Below are 15,089 nucleotides of genomic sequence, written 5' to 3' on the forward strand. Positions count from 1 at the left end.
TACATGGGAAGATTTACAGTCTGCTTTCAGGTGTCAACCAGATCTAGGCTCTCCGAAGCCACTGACAGCCATCTTTGTGAGCATGTGCCAACACTGGGGCAGGGTCTTTTTTTTTTTTTTACTTAGGTCTTTACAAAAAAAAAAGATGAATAGGAAAAAAGTATGAAAAGGCATTTTTTTTTTTTTTTTTTGCAATGACAGGAGCACCAATGCCATCTTCCAAAGTCTTCTATTTCTATAACATAGAAATAAAATTGATGACAAGCTAGTGTGTATCAGGAGCAGTACAAAGAAGCAGCATTTCGTTGCTATTTTTTTTTTTTTTTGCATTGAAGATTCTGTTAGGGAGAAAGATGCTGAGGACCAGCAAGAGATTCATGCAGAAGCTCTCCACGCCCCATGCCTCTGCGCATGCGTGAGTCAAAGACAAAGGAATTGGTAATTACTGTAAACTCTCATTCATTTCCACTGCGGTGTTCATCATTTAACAAGAGACCAAGACATATGGGTCTCATTAACGATCACCCTACATGTCAGTCTATTATTGCCAAACAGATCAATAATCACATGTCAGACACAGCAGCTCTGCACAGAGACACGTTTGAATGAAAGCAGGCTGATCGGGTGGGTGCTGGATAGAGCAGGAGACAATAGTGCAATGGCTGCAGATCTGCTCTGGACAGATGTCATCCAGCTGTTGCACAGCCACCGCATCGAGCCAAAGCATTCCAACTAGTCTACATAGCATGGGAAGATCACAATCACAGATCATCATTTATCAAGAGAAAAAAAAAGGAAAGAAAAATGACTACTACTGATGAGTGAACTGATCAGGGGCTAAAATTAACCCCTTCCTGCCCTGCCAAGAGCAAGAAACGCCCAGTGTGCCTAGAAGCAGCACCCACACCACCCAAAGTAGGCAAGAATCGCAGCCCTGGACAAAGAGCACATGAAAGAAAAGAACAGTATTTAGGTCAATCATTCCTCCAATAGAGGCATTCCAGATTAATATGTGCAGATCCTCTAACGAGTGTGCCCAGCTTATTCTACTGAGATCTGGTTAGTGCCCATTACTGTCACCCAAACCAACCTTTTCCTCCTATATAGTCTTCTCTTCCAGCAATCGGAAACTCCTATAGCTGCCCTTAGGTCCACTCTCAACACGTGCTGGAGGTGTTCTCCAGCCAGCAGATGAATGACAGGCTAGGAGGGAAGCTGGGCTCAAGAGCTGACAGTTCCTAGGTAGGGAATGGCAGCTCAGATCTGCAAGGAATATCAGTGATCGGATTTGTTGTGACACTCCTATTGCTCCTGCTGCAGTGTGTATAGAAATGAATGGCTTGTCATGTGTGAGATCTGCTGCGATCTTACCTTGTAGGATCTCCTGTGTCTGTCCTTGTGTGTTTTGTGTACCCCGGTGTCACAAAGACTGGTGCTGGGCTAGTGCCTGCCCTGGCTAGCCTGGCTTGCCTGTGTCTCCCTCGCTCGGTGGCTGGGACTGTAGTGATTAGAAGCCGTTGTAGCAATGTCTGTGCTGCCTCTGCATTTCTCCCTCTCCCTCCTCCCCTTCTGCTTCTTTTTTTTTTCCCTCTCTCCACCCCCTGGTCCCCCCTTTCCTACTTCTCTCCCACTCCCTCCCTCTGCTCTGTCCATAAGCCACTCTGGGGCTTTTCTTTCTTCTTTTAATAAACATTAAAGTGTGTGTGCTGCTCATACTTACCCTCAAATTTAGGAGATCGCACTTGTGAACACTGGGGATGGGAAGATGTGTGCCTGTCAGTCATTGCTAACCTGCTAATGAATTGCAAGCTCCTCTACAGGACTTTTTGCTACTGGATTTGCATGGGTATTTCTGCTTTCAACCTTTGGACAACATTTGCTACTATTTTCAAATTAGTGTTTCTGGAAGTATTACAAGCAAGTGTTAGAAGATATCAACATGTTGGTTATTAGGCATGCCTATGGCTTCTTTCTATAGCCAAAGATTGTTAACTGGTGGCTGAAGACATCCCAACTACTGATCATGGGTGTCAGGTGTACTAATAATGAAAGATCAGGTGGCACTGACTTATGGAGTAGTAATGTCTGGTATGGACCAAAAAATACTTCTGGCTTTTGTCCATAGCTAAAAGACTGTATCGCAAGCAAGAGTTCTTAGAAGATATCACCATGTGGGTTATTAACAAGTTGCTGAAGACAACCCAACAACTGATCATGGGTGTCAGGTGTACACAGAAATCAATTACTGGTAATGAAAGATCAGATGGGACTTATCCATGGAATAGTATTGCCTGGTATGGACCATAAAATACTTATGGCTTTTGTCCATAGCTAAAAGACTGTATTGCAAGCAAGAGTTCTTAGAAGATATTACCATGTGGGTTATTTACAGGTTGCTGAAGACAACCCATCAACTTATCATGGATGTCAGGTGTACACAGAAATCAATTACTGGTAATGGAAGATCAGATGGGACTTATCCATGGAATAGTATTGCCTGGTATGGACCATAAAATACTTATAGCTTTTGTCCATAGCTAAAATAATGTATTACAAGCAAGTTCTTGGAGGATATCACCATGTGGGTTATTAACAGATTGCTGAAGACAACCCAACAATTGATCATGGGTGTCACCTGTACACAGAAATCAATTACTGGTAATGAAAGATCAGGTGGGACTGATCCATGGAATAGTATTGCCTGGTATGGACCATAAAATACTTCTGGCTTTTGTCCATAGCTAAAAGACTGTATTACAAGCAAGTTCTTGGAGGCTATCACCATGTGGGTTATTAACAGATTGCTGAAAACAACCCAACAATTGATCGTGGGTGTCACGTGTACACAGAAATCAATTACTGTGTAACAAAAGATTAGGTGGGACTGACCCATGGAATGATACAGTCAGACTTAAGACATGTTTTAGGAATACTTTTGCAAAAAAAAACATTTTTTAACTGGTGGCAGAGGACATTCCAGCTAATGGCCATGGGTGTCAGGTGTGCACAGAAGCCTGTTACTGGTAATGAGAGTCCAGATGGGAATGACCCATGGAATAGCAGATTCTGGCATGCAAACCTTGTTAGAAGTACTTCTATCTATATATATATATATATATATATATATATATATATATATATAGCTAAAAGTTTGGTAACTGGTGGCTGAAGACATTTCAACCACTGGCCAAGGGTTTCAGGTGGGCAAATAAGTCAGTTTACTGGTTAATGAAAGGCCAAGTGGCAATGTCCAATGGAATTAAATTCTATCATGGAACATTTATTAGTACTTATGGTTTCTGTCTGTAGTAATAAGATTCTAACTTGTGGTTAAAGGACAACCCAAATTATTGATCATGTGTGTTGATTGTGCAGAGAAGTCAGTTAATGGTTAATGAAAGGTCAGGTGGGAATGATGAATGGAATAGTAAATTGTGATATAGAACATGATCAGTGTCACTTCTGTTTCTAACAGACCAGAAACATTCTGAATGAATGAAAAACTTATAAAGCGTGGCGCATGCGAACTGAATCGCTTCGTATATTCTATCACGCAATATATGCTTTATTTTGTTATATACCTAATGACTCCTAAAGGTATCCAGTGAATCCTTGCATTAAACGATTTGGTTTTATATTAAAATGTCTAGCGCTTTAAAAAGACTGCTAGCCCCCTCCCCCCCCCCTTCAGATTCAGAACAATTATTTAGGACAAAGCAATTTTAAATGTTATTTTAATTGTTGACATTCACCTTCTGAGAGATTTCTCGCTTTTGTACTGTGCTAATTTTCAGAACTTTGGCTCCCTCTGCAGAACATCTTGTACTGCGCACTGGTGTGTGTGCTCAAGTGCCAAAGCTGTTTGATAATGACTGAATGTTACGATAAGAACAGTCAATGTTTTATTTGAAATTCAAGTGCTTTCATAAAAAATAAAATGCAAAACAAACCTTTCTACGAAAACATATATAATATACACTGACCTGTTAATTTGTTTTGCTAATGTTATAAGCTTTAATTTATGTTGTTGTTTTTTTTTATTTTATATATATATATATTTTGCTAATACATAAACTCTAGGTTTACTAGAGTAGGCTTTCTTAACGAGGGTTCTGTTGAATCCTAGGGTTCCTCCAGAGGCTGCTGAGGATTCCCTGAGCAATGACAGATTTGTCTCCCACCTAAATGTAAGGGGGTAAATACTCTAAGTATGCCACATTTATTTAATATTTTATTTAAACTTTCTACAACTAAGGCCACTTGCATACAGGGCCATCTTATTGCTGTGCGTCTGTCCTGGCATTTTATTGTGCCCAGGGTTGACAGGAGCAGCAACCAGCCCTGCATCCTATCCACATCTATGGTAAGCTGCGGCTGAACAGGATTCATCGGCATACCGAGTAATACTCCCGTTCAGGGCCTTATGTACCCACCTCTCCTGGGCACAGTTAAACACCAGAAGGGATACACAGTAGCTAGATGGCCCCATGTGTAAGTGGCCTTACCGATCAAGCTGTAGATGTAAATTTTAGCAGGGGTTTCCCCAAGATCTTAAAATTATTTCAGGGTTCCTCTAGGGCAGGGGTGCCCAACCTTTTGAAGAGCTGGGGCCATTTAAGAGACTTGGTAACCGGTCGCAGTCCACAATGAGCGAAGCGGGTGGATGGCAGCTCACTCTGCTCTATAGAGCCCACTCTACTCTCAGCACACCAAACTCGCAGGTAATAGAAGTCTATAGCTCAGTGCAGGTAACCCACAGGTGCACTTCTCTGTACCTGTGGATCAGTTTGAAAGCAGCCCAGTAACCACTGCAGAACAGATGTGCCCGTATATACATTGTGGGCCGGATTCAGAAAGATGAGCGCATCTTTCTTCCAGCGTAACGTATCTCCGATACGTTACGCCGCTGTAACTTTGGGCGCAAGTTCTGTATTCAGAAAGAACTTGTGCCCTTAGTTATGGCGGCGTAACGTATGTGTGGCGGCGTAAGCCCGCCTAATTCAAATGGGGATGTTGGGGGCGTGTTTTATTTAAATTTTACTTGACCCTGCGTTTTTGACGTGTTTTTTTTAACGGCGCATGTGCCGTCCGTAAAATATCCCATTGTGCATTGCTCCAAATTACGCCGCAAGGACGTATTGGATTCGACGTGAACGTAAATGACGTACAGCCGTATTCGCGAGCGACTTACGCAAACAACGTAAAAATTTCAAAACTCGGTGCGGGAACGACGGCCATACTTAACATTAGCTATTCCTCATATAGCAGGGGTAACTATACGCCGAAAAAAGCCTAAGGTAAACGATGTAAAAAAATGCGCCGGTGGGACGTACGTTTCTAAATTGCTGTATCTAGCTCATTTGCATATTCCCTGCGTAACTATACGGAAGAACCACCTAGCGGCCAGCGTGATTATGCAGCCTAAGATACGACGGTGTAAGACACTTACACCAGTTGGGTTCTTAGGGATATCTATGCGTAACTGATTCTCTAAATCAGGCGCATAGATACAACCAAACGCACTCAGAGATACGACGGCGTATCAGGAGATACACCGTCGTATCTCTTTTCTGAATCCGGCCCTGTGATTTTAGTAATAAACTTACATTTAATAACAGTATTCTATTCTGTTTTATTCCATCCCAGAGCAGGAGGTTGCGGGCCACATCAGAGGGCTCCGCAGGCCACTGGTTGGGCCCCCCTGCTCTAGGGTAAAAAGGTTGAGATTTGTACTTGGGGAATGCAACATTGAGTCAGCTTATCAACTAAACTGTTTACACAACCACTAAACCCTTTTTAGGGCTGGTTTACATAGGAACGCACTGTGTGTTCCTATGTGGTTCTGTGTGGTGCAATTTTAGCCCATTCATTTTGAATGGGCTAAAATCATACCAAACCAAAGTAATGCATGTACTACTTTTTAAAACGCACTGCAACCGGATTGCATGTTGCAAAAGTACCATGCAATCATATGTGGGCAAATGCCCTGCGTTTGGGGTGTTGTTAACTTTCTATTGACACCCACTGCAGATCGCCAAGGGAGTGCATTTTGCATGTAGTCTGAATTGCACAGTAATGCACAGTGCGTTCCTGTGCGATTCATCTGCAGGCATGGTGTGAACCAGCCCTGAATCCATAGATCATGTAAAATATTCTTAGGAATCTATTGGATAACTGTTGATACCATATAGGTTTGTTTGGAAAATGTGACTCTGATTTGAAAATCAGGACTGACTTGTTGCATTTGAGAGATTTAAAAGCTAAATCATTTTGCAAAATATACTAAATGCACCCATATTTACAGTATTAAAAGTGCAAATGAGCCTGCAAAGCATTGCAACTGTGGATTGTGGGTGCAATCCATGCTAGGACAAGGTCATCCAGCACCCAGACTGCAAACTGTGCCCCCCCTTACCTTAGGGTTAGGGTCAAGGTGCCCCCCATCCTTGCAATGAACCATTGCGCCTAGGGCAGCTTCCCCTCAGGGGCGGACTGACAACTCATGGGGCCCCCTGCAATAGGAGATTATGGGCCCCCCGATGCAATAGGAGATTATGGGGCCCCCGATGCAATAGGAGATTATGGGGCCACACAGTATACCCACACATACAGTATACACACACACACAGTATACATACACACCAGTGGCGGCTGGTGCTCAACATTTTTGGGGGGGCGCAAACGGGGAAAAAAAATTGCAGCCCCACTGTGCCCATCAAATGCAGCCACTGTGCCATCAATTGTCACCACTGTGCCATGCCATCAAATGCAGTCACTATGCCATGCCATCAAACGCAGCCACTGTGCCATCAATTGTCACCACTGTGCCATGCCATCAAACGCAGCCACTGTGCCATGCCATCAAACACAGCCACTGTGCCATGCCATCAAACACAGCCAAAGTGCCATCAATTGTCGCCACTGTGCCAATTGTCACCACTGTGCCCTTTAATTGTCGCCACTGTGCCCATTGATGTCACTGTGCCAATTGTCCCCATTGTCCCCACTGTGCCTATTGTCGTCGCTGTGCCCTTTAATTGTCGCCGCTGTGCCAATTGTCCCCATTGATGTCACTGTGCCCTTCCTCGCCGCTGTGCCCCTTCCCCCCTCCCGCCCGGCACTTACCTTTACTGGAGTCAGCCATCCACGTCCTCGACCCTCGCCTCGGTTTCTTCTCCCTCCCTCGATGACGCTTCAGCCAATCAGGTTACCGGTAGCCAGAACCGGCCAACCTGATTGGCTGAGACGCCTGTCAGTCTTATCCAAGAAGCGCACACACCGTGCGTTCCGAGGATAAGCTTCCGGGGACCCGAGGGCTGTATAGGCACTTCTGTACAGCCAACCAGCTGACGTTATTCAGCTGGTTGGCGCTCAACATCCGGCCAGCTGAATAATGGGCGGCAGCGGGACAATAACATAGATTCGTGCAATGCATAAATCTATGTTATTAGAATCAGTGGCGGTGAGAGCCAGAGGGGGCGGCGCTCCAGCACCCTCTATGGACGAACCGCCACTGATACACACACTGAAAAGGTACTGGAGAGGCGGGGCAGCTATAATCTTGGGATTTAAAAAAAACACAGATTTTTACATACTGTCCCTGGTTTTACTGAGGCTGGCAACCCTGATGGGGACCCCTAGTGGCATGGGGCCCTCGGGCAGTGCCTGAGTGCCCGAATGGTCAGTCAGCCCCTGCTTCCCCTCCTGCCTATACCTTGTCCCAGTCCTGGGTGCAATACACAGGCTGCTTGAAGACTGGACCTGAAGTTCATTTATGACACGGCTGTGTGGGTAGAGGCCCACATGGTCACGCAAATGTCAAAGGTGACCCTTGCCACAAAGGAGAAGAACCTGCATATGCTGTAAGGTATGTTTGGGGGAGGGGGGGTGTAACATGGTCCTAAAAGGTGGAGCTATCCTTTGAGAGTCTAAAAGCGCCTGCATTGCACTACATGTGATATTTTACATTGTTTATATAACAGAAGGAATGGTATCTACGGAAATACTGTTAAATTTGCCTCATCTAGATTTAGATCAGGTACCAGTTGTATAACTCTATATACACACCCCAACCTTGCTTTCTTATGGTGAATTTTACCAGACAATCTCTCATTGTTTTCTCCCAAGAGAGACCAGTGGTTGGAATAAGCATCAGTTCACATCTGAGCTTGTGTGGGCTGTTTGCACAGGCATGGCTGCACAGCCATTTGAATGGGCTGCCCTGCCTGTGTTTCCTGCAGAAAAAAAGGTGCATGCACCTTTTTAAAAATTCACCTGGCAGGGAAATAGCATGGTGCTTTTGCAGTTTGCAATTTCCCTGCAGTTCCTGAACCCATTAATGCGCTGGATTTTTAGATGCATGGGGTGCCATTTGGAATGAATGGCAGGACTGCATGTTTTCAAAAGAGCAGCGCATTTTGACTGCAGGTGGTTACGGGTTATTCAACTGCGACCAACCACATAGATGTGAACCCAGCCTTAACGCTGAGATATGCACCCTATTCAATAGGGAAAACATTTGTTTGCTAAGTGTGGATAGCTTTTTGAACATAAGGCTTGATTCACATGTATGCGGGAGCTCGCGAGTGCGTGCTGCCATTCATTCTGAATGAGACCCCCACATATCTAATAATGCAGAAATTTTGCGGGGGCGGGAACTGCACCATGTGATTTCCCTGCGGCATAATTTTTAAAAAGGTGCACCTTTTTTTTCTGCAGGAAATGCAGGCACAGCTTCCCATTCGCATGAAAAAAGCACAAAGGTATGAACCGAGCCTTATGCCGCGTACACACGATAATTTTTCGGCTTGTAAAAAACGATGTCATTTAAAAACGACCGTGTGTTGGGCTTCATATAATTTTTTGGGTTCTGAAAAACGACAAAAAAAAAATTTGAACATGCTCTATTTTTTAACAACGTTTTAAACAATGTCGTTTTCCGGGTTGTAAAAAATCGTGAGTGGGCTTTAACGACGTGAAAAACCTGTGCATGCTCAGAAGCAAATTATGAGACGGGAGCGCTCGTTCTGGTAAAACTACCGGTCGTAATGGAGTAAGCACATTCATCACGCTGTAACAGACAGAAAAGCGCAAATCATCTTTTACCAACACAAATCCGCTAAAGCAGCCCAAAGGGTGGCGTCATCCGAATGGAACTTCCCCTTTATAGTGCCGTCGTACGTGTTGTATGTCACCGCACTTTGCTAGAGCATTATTTTTTTACCGATCGTGTGTGGGCAACGTCATTTTAATGATGAAGTTGGAAAAAACTTTGTTTTTTTCTAGAGGCTGAAAAACTTTGTTTTTTACAAGCCGAAAAATGATTGTGTGTATGCGGCATTTGATCTCATAGAAGGTAGATTGTACTCATTCAACCAGTCTTTGTAAGTGGCCTCAGTAAATAAGCTGTAACCTGCTAACCCCCCCCCCCCCCCATTTTTAATTACTAAATCAATTTTGTGACTAAATCTAGCCATACACTGGTAGAATTTAGTTAAAAAAAAGTTTGTTTTCAAAAGGTTTACCCAATTTGCTAATGGTTTTTGTGGTCAATTTAATAATTACTTATGACTGTAGTAATGAGGAACATCAAAGGAGAAGGATATACAAATTTACTAATCTCTTATCTGATCGAAATGGATGTGATTCCTGGTAGGAAAACAAATCTTAAAATGTGTAAATGTTCGCAATGTTATCATGATAGTTGAACTAAAATTTTCAAAACTTCCATTTTATTATTATTATTATTTTATTATTATTATTATTATTATTATTATACAGGTTTTATAAAGCGCCAACAATTTGCACAGTGCTTTACAAAATAAAGGCAGACATTACAGTTACATTACAATTTGGTACAAGAGGAATCACAGGGCCTTGCTCATTAGAGCTTACAATCTAAAAAGGGAGGGTCAGTTGATACAAAAGGTAATAGCTGTGGGGGATGAGCTGATGGAGGAAGTAAAACCGTGTTAGTTAGAAGCAGGATAGGCTTCTTTACAGAGAAGAGTTTTCAGGGATCGTCTAAATATGGATAGATTAGGGGACAGTCAGACAGATTGGGTAGGGAGTTCCAACGGATGGGAGAAGCTCTAGAGAAATCCTGGAGGCGTGCATGGGAGGAGGTGACAAGGGAGCCAGAGAACAGGAGGTCTCGAGAGGACCGAAGAGAGCGGCTTGGTTGGTATTTTGGAACTAGGTTAGTGATGTAGCTGGGGGCCAAGTTGTGGATGGCTTTGTAAATTATTGTTAGTACTTTGAATTTTTGTGAGTGGAAGCCAATGGGGGGATTGGCGGAGAGGGGTGGAGGACACTGAATGGTTGGTAAGGTGGATGATTCTTGCAGCGGCATTCATGATGGACTGAAATGGGGATAGTCTATGTAAAGGTAATCCAATGAGGAGGGAGTTGCAGTAGTCAAGGCGAGAGATAACCAGGGAGTGAATTTGTTTGGTGGTGTCAAAAGGGGCGTATTCCGGAAATGTTGTGGAGGCTAAGGCGGCATGATTTGGACAGGGATTGGATGTGGGCCTGAAAGGACAGTTCAGAGTCTAAAGTTACCCCTAGCACGCTGGCATGAGGGGACAGACTGATAGATGTGCCATTGATCTTGATCGAGAAGTCAGGGGAAGGGGCACGTGGTGGAGGAAATATTAAGAGCTCAGTTTTAGATAGATTCAGTTTGAGGAAGTGGTTTGACATCCAGGCTGATATGCCTGTTAGTAAATCAGTGATGTGTGAGGAGATTGATGGGGTGAGATGAGGGGCAGAGAGATAGATTTAGGTGTCACCAGCATTTAAATGATAGTGGAAGCCATGGGAGGCTATCGGCTGACCCAGGGAGGACATGTAGATCGAGAATAGCAGAGGTCCAAGGACAGAACCTTGGGGGACCTCAACGGTAAGAGGAGTTGGAGAGGAGGAAGTGGAGTTGTGACACTGAAGATGAGATGGGTAAGATTTGAACCAACAAAGAGTGCAGCCATGGAGACCAAGCAAACTTCGTTTTTTAAAAAGGAGGGGGGGTGGTCAACTGTATCAAAGGCAGTGGAAAGGTCCAAGAGTTATGCCCTGTACGACAGCAAAAGTCCGATGTGAGCTTTTGAACGGATATTTCAACCGTGTGTATGCTCCATCAGATTTTTGCTGTCGGTACTTTCGCCAACAAAAATTGAGAGCTGGTTCTTGAATTTTCAAACGATTCCGCAATTTCAACACGCAAAATTCCTATGTATACTCGGAAACAATTCGATGTATGCTCGAAAGCATTGAACTTAATTTTTCTCGGCTCATCGTAGTGTTGTACGTCACTGGCCCAGATTCAAGAAGCACTTGCGCCCGCGCAACCATAGGTTGCGCGGCGCAAGTGCTTACTTGCTCCGGTGTAACGAGTGCTCCTGATTCAGGAACCTCGTTACACCGAATGCAGCCTAGGATGTGACAAACATAAGCCTCCTTATGCCTTCACATCCCAGGCTGCATTCTTGCGTTGGCCGCTAGGGGGCGCGGCCTTTGTGATCGGCGTGTAGTATGCAAATTGCATACTACCACCGATTCACAAAAGTTGCGCGGGCCCTTCTCACGCAAGGTACGGAGTTTCCGTACGGCGCCTTTAGCATAAGGTTGCTCCTGCTATAGCAGGCGCAGCCAATGCTAAAGTATAGCTGCGCCTCCCGCTCGCGACGTTCAAATTTAACGTCGTTTACGTAAGTGAACCGTGAATGGCGCTGGACGCCATTCACGTTCACTTACAAGCAAATGACGTCCTTGCGACGTCATTTGCCGCAATGCACGTCGGGAAAGTTTCCCGACGGAGCATGCGCTGTTCGCTCGTCGCGGGAGCGCGCCTAATTTAAATGATTCCCGCCCCCGGCGGGATCATTTACATTAGGCAGCCTTGCGCCCGGCTGCTTAGCATATTGCCCGCGCAATTTACGGAGCAACTGCTCCGTGAATCGCGGGCAAAGCGCAATATTTGCGTGGGCGCAGAGAAAAAAATGTGCTCTTTGCCCACGCAAATATTGCGCGACTCTACTTGAATCTGGGCCACTGCGTTCTTGATGGTTGAAAGTTCAGAGATCTTTTGTGTGACCGTGTGTATGCAAGCCAAGCTTGAGCGGAATTCTATTGGAAAAACCTTCCAAGGTTTTTCCGACGGAAAATCCAATCGCGTGTACGCGGCATTAGTCTTGCGCCACAGACGCTCAAGAGCGCGGCCTCGGTTTTTTGAGGCTTCTGGTATTGTCTGTCTGCCAGGGTCAGGGCCTGATTCTGTGTGTAGTGAGGGGGCGAAGGTATCCAGGGTGGATGACAGTGAACTGTTGTAGACATAAGTGGCCAAGTTGGGGCAGGACAAGGATGAGATTTTGCCATAGAGACAATCTGTAGCAGAAAAAGAAGAGAAGGGTTAAGATGGCAAAGGTTTCTACAGGCAGGGGCGGACTGACCATTTGTGCATTCGGGCACTGCCCGAGGGCCCCATGCCACTAGGGGGCCCCATCAGGATTGCCAGCCTCAGTAAAACCAGGGACAGTATGTAAATATCTGTATTTTTAAGAAAATCCTAAGATTATAGCTGCTCCGCCTCTCCAGTACCTTTTCAGTGTGTGTGTGTGTGTGTGTGTGTGTGTATATACTGTGTGGCCCCATATTCTATTGCCCAGGGGCCCCATAATCTTCTATTGCCGGGGGGGCCATGAGTTGTCAGTCCGCCCCTGTCTACGGGTAATAGTTTGGTAGTTGGAAGGCAAGGAGGAGGCAGACAGGTAGAGAGTGAAACTAATAAGGTGGTGATCAGAGAGAGAGAAAAATGAATATTGGAGAGGTTGTGCGGAGGGCATAGGTAGGAGAATATGAGGTTAAGGCAGTTGCCAACAGAGTGAGTAGAAGCGTGTGTCCATTGTTTTAGGTCAAAAGAGGAGGTCAGGCTTGGCAGTTTAGAAGTAGCGGGAGTGTTACAATTAGCAGGGATGTTGAAGTCACCAAGAATGATTTTTGGCATTTCAGAAGAGAGAAAGTAGGGTAGCCATATGAAACTTGTATATTCACTGATGGCAATATCAAATGCTCTCACAAATGTCCGTCATTTGAACATTTGGCAAAAGTCTAACAGTGGATGTCCCTCACTAGTGCCAGCAACTTCTCCCCAGCTCCTTCTGGTTGCCATTTTGGTTGGCTGGCATAACTCCTTGCACATGCACAGGAGTCCAGTCATCCCAGCACACAGGTACTATGCCAGAATGTATGGTGATCTGTGCATGTGCAGCTTGGTGTACATTTTAAAGAAGACTTAGCAGCGTATTTTTTTAAAGTTTGACTTTAGTTCCACTTTAAGTTTAGTGATGATTATTTTTACCAGGGACGGTACTTGCAATAAGTGAAAAATGTCCCTTGTGCTGGTGGCTGCTATGGCTATGTTAGTTGAAATTTTTATTCCTCTACCCCTTCAGCTGTGATCTTCCAGGGCTGTGGGGGCTACTATGAGCCAATGGACCTGTCACACCCAACCACGAAGCCAACAATGCCTGCCTTTTCTTTCTTTTCTCTACAGGGGAGGGCCCGTGCACATAGAGGGGAATCAAATGTGGGCAGCACAAGGGAGGGGGATTGGTGTGGTTGGACAGCAGGACAATTCTAAAACGATGCACTGCATCTGTGTCTCTCCCTCCAGCAGTGGAAAGCTGATAGGAGGGAGAGGGGGAGAAACTGGCCTTCAGCTGCTGGAGGGATAGACAGACACAGTACATTGTTCTGTAATTGCCCTCCTGTTCCGCCGCACCTATGCCCCTGCAGGGCCGACACTGCCACAAGGCAAACTAGGCATCTACCTACGGCACTGCCACCTAGAGGCGCAGCCAACCCTTGCCTCACCTCTTCCTCCTCCTTGTCAATCCCAGTGTCGGTGTTCATCTTGAAGTCCCAGGGCACAGGACCGGTGTAAAATTGTTGCCTACAAAGTCTGATGCACTGATCGCTGCTGTTTAGGGCCGCTGATAGTGTGCTAGCACTTGTAGTGTATGAGAAAAATTGAGCTAGAAAGATTGGACTTTATAGACACACAGGTAGACCATTGTAAACCCAAGTGGTGCAATGATGGAATACACAGTAGCGGTAACCAGTTGGGAATATTGACATGGAGTGGTTGAGTCAAATGATGAAGCCGTAAGGGGTTCGCTCTACATGTTATGAGGAAGAGTACGCTTCTTCAGGAGGACATAAGTATAGCCAGCAGATTTGTCTAAGCAACGCTTCCAGGGGGCTGTAACTAAGTGTCACAAACCATAAAGTCCGTAATATAAAATACGATAACTGTTCATTACTGAAGAGGTTTTGGCCAATGTGAGTGAGTGAGTGAGAAACTTATATAGCGCAACACATGCAAACTGAATCGCCTCTAGGCGCTTGGTATCCATTCCCTGGGCCCTCAGAAGAGATGGGTCTTGATCTTTCTCCTGAAGGCCAGGTGGTTTACCTCTGGTTGGTAGAGCGTTCCATAATCTGGGTCCTTGGACCGCAAATCTTCGTTCTCCTTTGGACTTGTATCTGGCTTTGGGTATCTGGAGTAGATTTTGGTTGGTGGATCGCAGAATGCGATTGGTGTTGTGAGCTTTTATTTTTTCGCATAGATATTGGGGGGCATTTCCCAGAATACACTTATGCGTTAGACAGAGTGCTTTGAAAATGATTCTGTCTTTTACGGGCAACCAATGAAGGGATCTCAACGAAGGTGAGATTGATTCCCATGGTTTTTTCCCAGTCACAAGTCGAGCGGCCGTATTTTGAAGGACTTGCAGACGAGTGATTTGGTATTTTGGGAGTCCAAAATGTAAGCTGTTAGCTTCCTTTTCTTTCTACCATTGGACAGCACTACCTCCAGAATCTGATACCTGTTGGTTTATCTTGCCAATAGATCTTCCTATCTATATGTGTGTGTATTGGTTAAATCCACACTGGTTATACTTATGTCCTCCTGAAGAAGCGTACTCTTATGTGTAACATGTAGAGCGAACCCCTTACGGCCTTATCATTTGACTCAACCACTCCACGTCGATATTCCCAACTGGTTGCCACTACTGTGTATTCCATCATTG

General features: G+C 45.0%; 1 protein-coding gene across 1 annotated transcript in view; it reads right to left on the minus strand.

Moving 5' to 3' along the window:
- The window catches only part of BASP1 (brain abundant membrane attached signal protein 1), a 92,098-nt gene extending 90,544 nt beyond the window's left edge, over positions 1 to 1,554 (minus strand). The window contains exon 1 of the mRNA XM_040353532.1: positions 1,372 to 1,554. The gene's annotated coding sequence lies outside the window, so the exon portion shown is untranslated. The remainder of the gene's footprint in view (positions 1 to 1,371) is intronic.
- Positions 1,555 to 15,089: the final 13,535 nt, after the last annotated feature.

Source organism: Rana temporaria, chromosome 5, assembly GCF_905171775.1.
Source record: "Rana temporaria chromosome 5, aRanTem1.1, whole genome shotgun sequence".
Taxonomy (NCBI): domain Eukaryota; kingdom Metazoa; phylum Chordata; class Amphibia; order Anura; family Ranidae; genus Rana; species Rana temporaria.